The sequence below is a fragment of the Hakea prostrata genome, chromosome 9 (assembly GCF_041222555.1).
Source record: "Hakea prostrata isolate BN-2017 chromosome 9, UWA_Hpros_2, whole genome shotgun sequence".
In the NCBI taxonomy this organism is placed as follows: Eukaryota; Viridiplantae; Streptophyta; class Magnoliopsida; order Proteales; family Proteaceae; genus Hakea; species Hakea prostrata.
In genome coordinates, this window is record NC_142608.1 from 12,237,050 (window position 1) to 12,243,644 (window position 6,595).

Sequence of the window (6,595 nt, forward strand, 5' to 3'; positions counted from 1 at the left end):
CAATACTTGTGCTTAATTCAACAGTGAATGAATCACAGTAACCAAGAAACACCTGAATTATAGAGGAAACCAAATCAATCTTGAACAACTTTCATAACAGAAATGAATGTCTAAGAATAGAAGGAAAACAAATAAAACAAATTAAAAAAAAAAAGAAAGAAGCAAAAACCAAACCACTAAATCCAGCAGTCAATGCAGATAAGCAGTTTTGCACGCACTGTCCATATGAACAGCAACTTGCCCTCCTTCCCTCCTCATTGGTCTCCTTCATGCTTCAATTTACATCTTTCTAACAATTTGTAAATTCTATCAAAGGTCAAGTGGTGGCAGTCGAAGTGGTGGCATCATAACCATTGGTCAATATTGAGCTCTAAGATACCTTACGTCATACATCAGCTGCAACTTTGCAACATCATTTTGGGGATTCTCTGCCTTCATTATCTCCAAAAGATCCCTTTATGATCAGATGAAGTTTGTCGGATTCCAGTTGTCCATCTTCAACATATTTCTGCAACTCATCACAAACATTGGAGGGTAAGGTACCTTGGGTCCTAAGTAACCCAATGAAATCCTCTGCCCCTTTTGTATTTCCTTGTGCTTTCAAATATTCCAGGCAAGCAACCAATGTGGAACAATTTGGCTTCCACCCTGGTTTACTTGCCATGATTGCCTTTTCCATTGTCTCCAATGCTTTTGGCATCTGATTATCCAGAAGATAGCCAGTTGCCAAACAGTCCCATGTACTTGGGTGAGGTTTCTTCTCCTTCTCCGTCGCCTTATTTATAAAGTCTTCGGCCTTCCCCCAAAGACATCTCTTGCAGTATGCAGCCAGTAACAAGTTTGGAACACGGAAATCATTCACAGTACCACTAGATTCCCACTCTGCTATGATCTTCTCGGCACCTTCAATGTCATCCAACTTCAGCAGTGAATCAATCATGGACAAGAATGTTGAGTTATAGACCTTTTCTGATGTTTTATGTTGATTCCATATTCGATACACTTCATCCTTCTTTCCTATTTTAGCGTACAGAGTGAGGGAAGAAATTAACTGCAGGCCTACGTTTTTTACCAGTTACCACTTCCTCTGATTTCTTCAGCATTTTCAATGCCTTGTCTATAAACCCAGCTTTTATGTACCCATTTGCAGCAATACCATAAGCATTCCAATCCATAGTTACCTTAGGATCTGCTTCCATCCTCTCTAGAATTTTCTCCATTCCTTCAATGTCATGAGTGGCTACAAATGAACCTAGCAAGATGCTGATCGTGTACTTGTCTGGAAGGATGCCCTTTTGTTCCATTTCTTGAAACAGGAAATTTAGCTTTTCCTGCTGTCTCAATTGATAGTATAGATTCATCAATACATTGTAAGATGTTGAAGACATTGCAAACCCCAACTCCCTCATATTCTGCATGTGAGCCTCTGCTTTCTCCACGGATTTATGATATGTGTAGCAGTTCAGAAGAGCACCATATGTTGAGGAGATTCTTAAATGTTTTGGAATGTTATTAAAATACTCTTCCGCTTTTTCTACGCCATGAACTCTTGCAATCAAATCCAGCCTAACAGCAATGTCAGATGTTGATAGTTCCAAGTACCTACGATCGCTCATCCACTGAGTCACCTAAAAGATGAGCTAGAAACAACGTTAAGTGATATAAAGATTTCAGCGAATTCTTAGTATTTATTATTATCATAACTGAGTGAATTAAGCATATAAAAGTAGCTGCAAGATGATCTTTTACCACATATCTTTCGTTGACATTGAATACTTACGAGTAACGGAACAAAATGGTATGTCCAACCAGAAACTACCAAGGAATTAATCAGGGAATGTGGAGTCAATACAAGTTTGGCTGCAAAATTCTGTACTAAGAAAGAATAAAATGTTCTCCTACAATCTGAAGGGGAAATAAATGTGAAAACCTACATCGTGAAGCAGCTGAGGAGCTAATACTTAATAATTTCAATAATTAACTTGTCTTCTACCTGAAAAGTGGGTTGCTGCAGAAAGGAAAAGAGGGGTGCTTCAGCCACAAAGCCATGCATGTTAACCTGAAGCATTATTATGGTGACTGCCTCCATATGCATAGCCAATAATACATATGGGTAATAATGTTCATCGTGGGTTTTATTCCATCAGGCTGGTTTTAAATTTTCAGGGTAAAAGAAGACATGACTGATTAGTTCCATGCTGAAATCCAAATAAATAGTTGATACAGAGAAGACAATGCTAGAACTGATCAGAGATTGTGCCCATTGCAAAACAAACCCTAAAGCTGCGACTTGATTGAGTGAAAAAATGGGGGGGGAAATACAGAAAATAACTATGGAAACAAGAAGCAGAAAGTAGTACCTGGAGAGCATGGTTGTATCGTCTGTATTCTCTCAGGCTCTTAATCATCGATTGAAGTTCTCTTTTGCTGACAGCTTCTCCTTCTTCAATCCATTGATCGAGAAATGGAACTATCGAAGCATTAAAATCTCCCACTCCCGCCGGAGAAATCCTCTTGAACAGCCTTACGGCTGAAGTAGACCTTGAAGTATAGGGATTAAGGGTTTCTGTTGAGTAGAACAGGATCCTAAAGGCTCTGGACGGCGAGTGAAACTTGTACATTCTTGAGCAAACACGATTCATCTGACCTTCCAACGGGGGGAAGGGTTTGGGGGGCAGAACGAGAGACAGGGATTTTGTAGCGTTGCAGACGAGGTTTAAATTATTCTACGATACCATGCGATACTAGCCGATACGTATCCATATTTGACCCAACCGATACGATACATCTCGATATGTCTCTCCATTGAATTACACTAAAATACATTAGTTAGAGCGATACAATACTCGATACAAGAAGATACATCTCTTAAAATTACATGACCGATACGATACTCGATACCGATACTTTAAACCTTGGTTGCAGAGGACAAATGGGGAGAAGACGTTGATTTTAGTGTCCAAGGGCTTAAGCTTTAAATGGACTCTTGCACCGGCCCATTACCTGTTGGGCTAGGCCTTGGAGCTTGGGCTCAACATCTACCCCCATATAGATAACGGCGGAAATTAGATTTTGGTTATTTTTGTGCTAGAGCTTAATTAACACTCACATGCACAAGTGGTTCTATATGAAGACTAAAATCATAAAATCACTTCATACTATTAAGCTTATTCTAATCTACCATTTCGTTTTGTTTTAGGGGTATCTAAATCCGTCCGATTACTAATTGGATGCAGATATGGTATACCACTTTCCTACCACTTATTATTTGTCCGATAAAATTATCCGATTAAGTTACTTATTTGTATTTATTTTTCTTATGTTTATAAATTTTTCTTACTTGAAATATGTGATTATTTTTCTGAATTTTCTACTAAAATAACTACCAAAATTACTAAATTCGTAAATTTCATACTTAGCCCTCACAAATAAAATGATAAAAATGTCAACAGATAGTAGAAAACTTGTATTCAATATGTATTCATACCTATTTAGAATAATCTACTTAAGAAAACTGCTATCCGACCATCATCCGAATTCAACTTTGTCTGAAAACCAATAGGATATTTATCCAAATTCATCCGAATATAATAAGACGTAGATATGGTATTATCACTATTTGATTTGAATCCAATCTGTTTACATCCCTACATGTAAAGGAACATAGCCATTCCCTCCAGCTCGAAATTAAGAGGGTTGTCCAAGCTAGGTGAGCAAGTTAAACACCTGAATCACAATTCTTCATTAATTAAAACCCAATATTGTATTAAGCAAATCACATTTACATCTCCTAGTGTTTGCAAACAACTATGTTTATACCCTTATAACTTATTTTATTATGTTTACATCCTTTATGTTAGGATTATATAACAAGCATACCTCTGCTATTAGAATAACAAGGTTAAATGATGAGTAAGCGTACTATAATTTGAAAATTTTCCAATATCATTCTTCTTTAAAAAAATAAAAATAAATAAAAGACTGAAACCACTGCAGCTATGCTTTGAGTCAAGTTCTAAAGTTCCATATTTTTCATGTAGAAGATGCTCACAATCACTGAACACCTAAGCTATTGATTTTAATTTTTTATTATTAAAATTCTTAAATCTTGTAACTCGAAAAAACATTTTTCCAAGGATTTTTCCTAGATAAAAGCCGATTCAGCCTATAAATTAATCGACTTTTTATGTATAATTTTGTCTCTTTTTCATTTTTTCTAAAACTTACATTAAGAATCCCTACTGGTAACAGGGTAAATGATAAATGTTTATATTTAAAAGAGTTTTTACACGGTTTAGGAAAAACGGATGGCACAATTCTACGAACAAAGAAGAAGAATCAAAGCAAAACATAGAAGAGAGATTTAACTGGTCAAGGAGAAAACTGTCTACGCTCCAATACTGAGAGAAAAAAGATAAGTTTTACTTTCTTTTAGAAAACCTCACACCCACAAAATATTACCCTTTGCTTCCTTTTTTTTTTTTTTTTTTCTCTCTCTTTCTCTCTATTTTCTCTCTAATATAGGGAAACCTAAAACACTAAACTAATATAATAATAATTTTAACTCAAGGACTAGTACAGTGACTCAAACCCCTGTTTCAATTACAAATACAATTAAAACTATAATTACATGGACCCCACATAATACAAGACACCCAAACCCAACAATCTCCACCTTGGCTTGAATTCTCGTAAACCACCTTGAAGAAAAAACCGTTGATGATGTCTCTCCGTAATCCCCTCGTTTTTCTCGTGGTATTCACCACACCTTACCGCATTGCCAACATCCCCTCCTTGGATGCTTTTGTTACCGCCATCACTAAACTAGTAGCTTCACATCCCCCACCCCCACTGGGTTTCCTTGTACAACTCATCACCTCTATACTGACGTGGCGTGGCTCCATCTCTCCTTTTGTCACACCGGCTCCGAGAGATCACTGCTATTCACCAAATCCAATGCAAAGTCACTCGCTTCTTTCAGATTTGCTCTTGTTTTGCGCTTGAACAACCTGCAAATTATATCTACCTATACCCCCACCAAAGTGTCAACTGGAGCTCCACATGTTTCAACACTCTCTTCAAGCATGTACAACTTACTAACCATCTTTCCCCAGCATCACAACCATGGATCCCTTGAAACCTTGAGAACTCCACCTTCAAATGACCATCTAAAACCTTTAAATCTAGAGTACTCAATGAAATCGGGATTCTTCCCTTAGATCTAGCATACGGTCTAACCTTTACCAAAGTTCGCAGTAATCCCATCAAACATGCAAATTCGCATAGTCTCAACTTCGACAACCCCGTTTTCCACATTATTTACCATCTTAACAATACCACATTCACATGCATGATATGTAGCAAATTGATTCCCGATTAAACACATGTGAAAAGAACACCCGAGTCTAAAATCCAAACCAAGTATCCAAACCTCGAGGATGAAGTCGTAAAGACATCATCTCCTCCATCATCGCTCCATAAGACAACGAATAGATGATTTATCACTCTCCCGTCTTTCCCTTTTCCTATCCTCCTTACGCCTTGGACAATCTTTCTTTATATGACCTTCCTCTTTGCAATAGTAACAAGCTACTTTGCGACCAAAGAGATTTTGAGCGACCCATTGACTTGCTAGACCCCTCCATTCTCTCATTTGATCTTCCTCTCGCTATGACCACCCCTCACAACCAAGGCACTACTTTCATCTAACTCCCCTATCACCGCTATTTTTCCGCTGTGTTTCATTCCTTAGCAATGCAAAGAATAACATTGTCAAGTTTCAAAGTGTCTTTACCAAAAAGTAATGTGGTCACAATGTGATCAAATGATCGAGACAATGATGCCAACAAGAGTAATTCTTTGTCTTCCTCCTGATCTCCTCATCAAGAGCCAACAACCCCTCAAAATCCTGTTGAACTCATCCAGGTGCTTGTCAAAATTTGCTCCCTCCTGACAATCAAAGGCCATATAACTGCTTTTTAAAAATAATCGATTTGTCAACGACTTGGACTTGTACCTACTCTCCATTTTTGCCCGCACTTCCTCTGATCCGCTAACCTGATGACTTCATGAAGAAAATTATCCGCAAGATACAACTAGATTATACTATTTGCTAGATCCTCAATTCTTGCCAATTGTGTTCTTTCATCGCCTCAAGCTTTTCCGATTTTTTTTCCCGAGAGCCTTACTTGAAGTCCCTTCCGGCGTAAGATGTTCTTCACCGATTGTTGCCATAAGGTGAAATCTTATGACCATTATAAAGTTCTATGGAGAAATTAGAACTCTTCAATACCATCCGATTAGTGCCTTTCATACCGTCACAACAACCAAAATAGCACATGTTAATCTCCGGACAAACTCGCAAAATCAATATCAACGAGTAACATCTCCTCGATCCGTCACTTCACTCCAGTCCGACTCCCCAAAAACTTCAGGAACACTTAACTCCCGCAAAATACATTCACACAAAATACTGGGAAACAACTTAGGTGATACTAATTCGATAATAAAAAACAAAAAAAAAATCTTCCCATTTTTTCGCCTTTTCCTCTCTCCTCTACGTTCCACTCTCAACACTTTTCAACTTTTTTTTTTT

The 6,595-nt window shown here is 37.6% G+C and overlaps 1 pseudogene; it reads right to left on the minus strand.

The window, feature by feature from the left end:
* Positions 1 to 210: 210 nt before the first annotated feature.
* On the minus strand, positions 211 to 2,658 carry LOC149004679 (pentatricopeptide repeat-containing protein At2g20710, mitochondrial-like; annotated as a pseudogene).
* Positions 2,659 to 6,595: the final 3,937 nt, after the last annotated feature.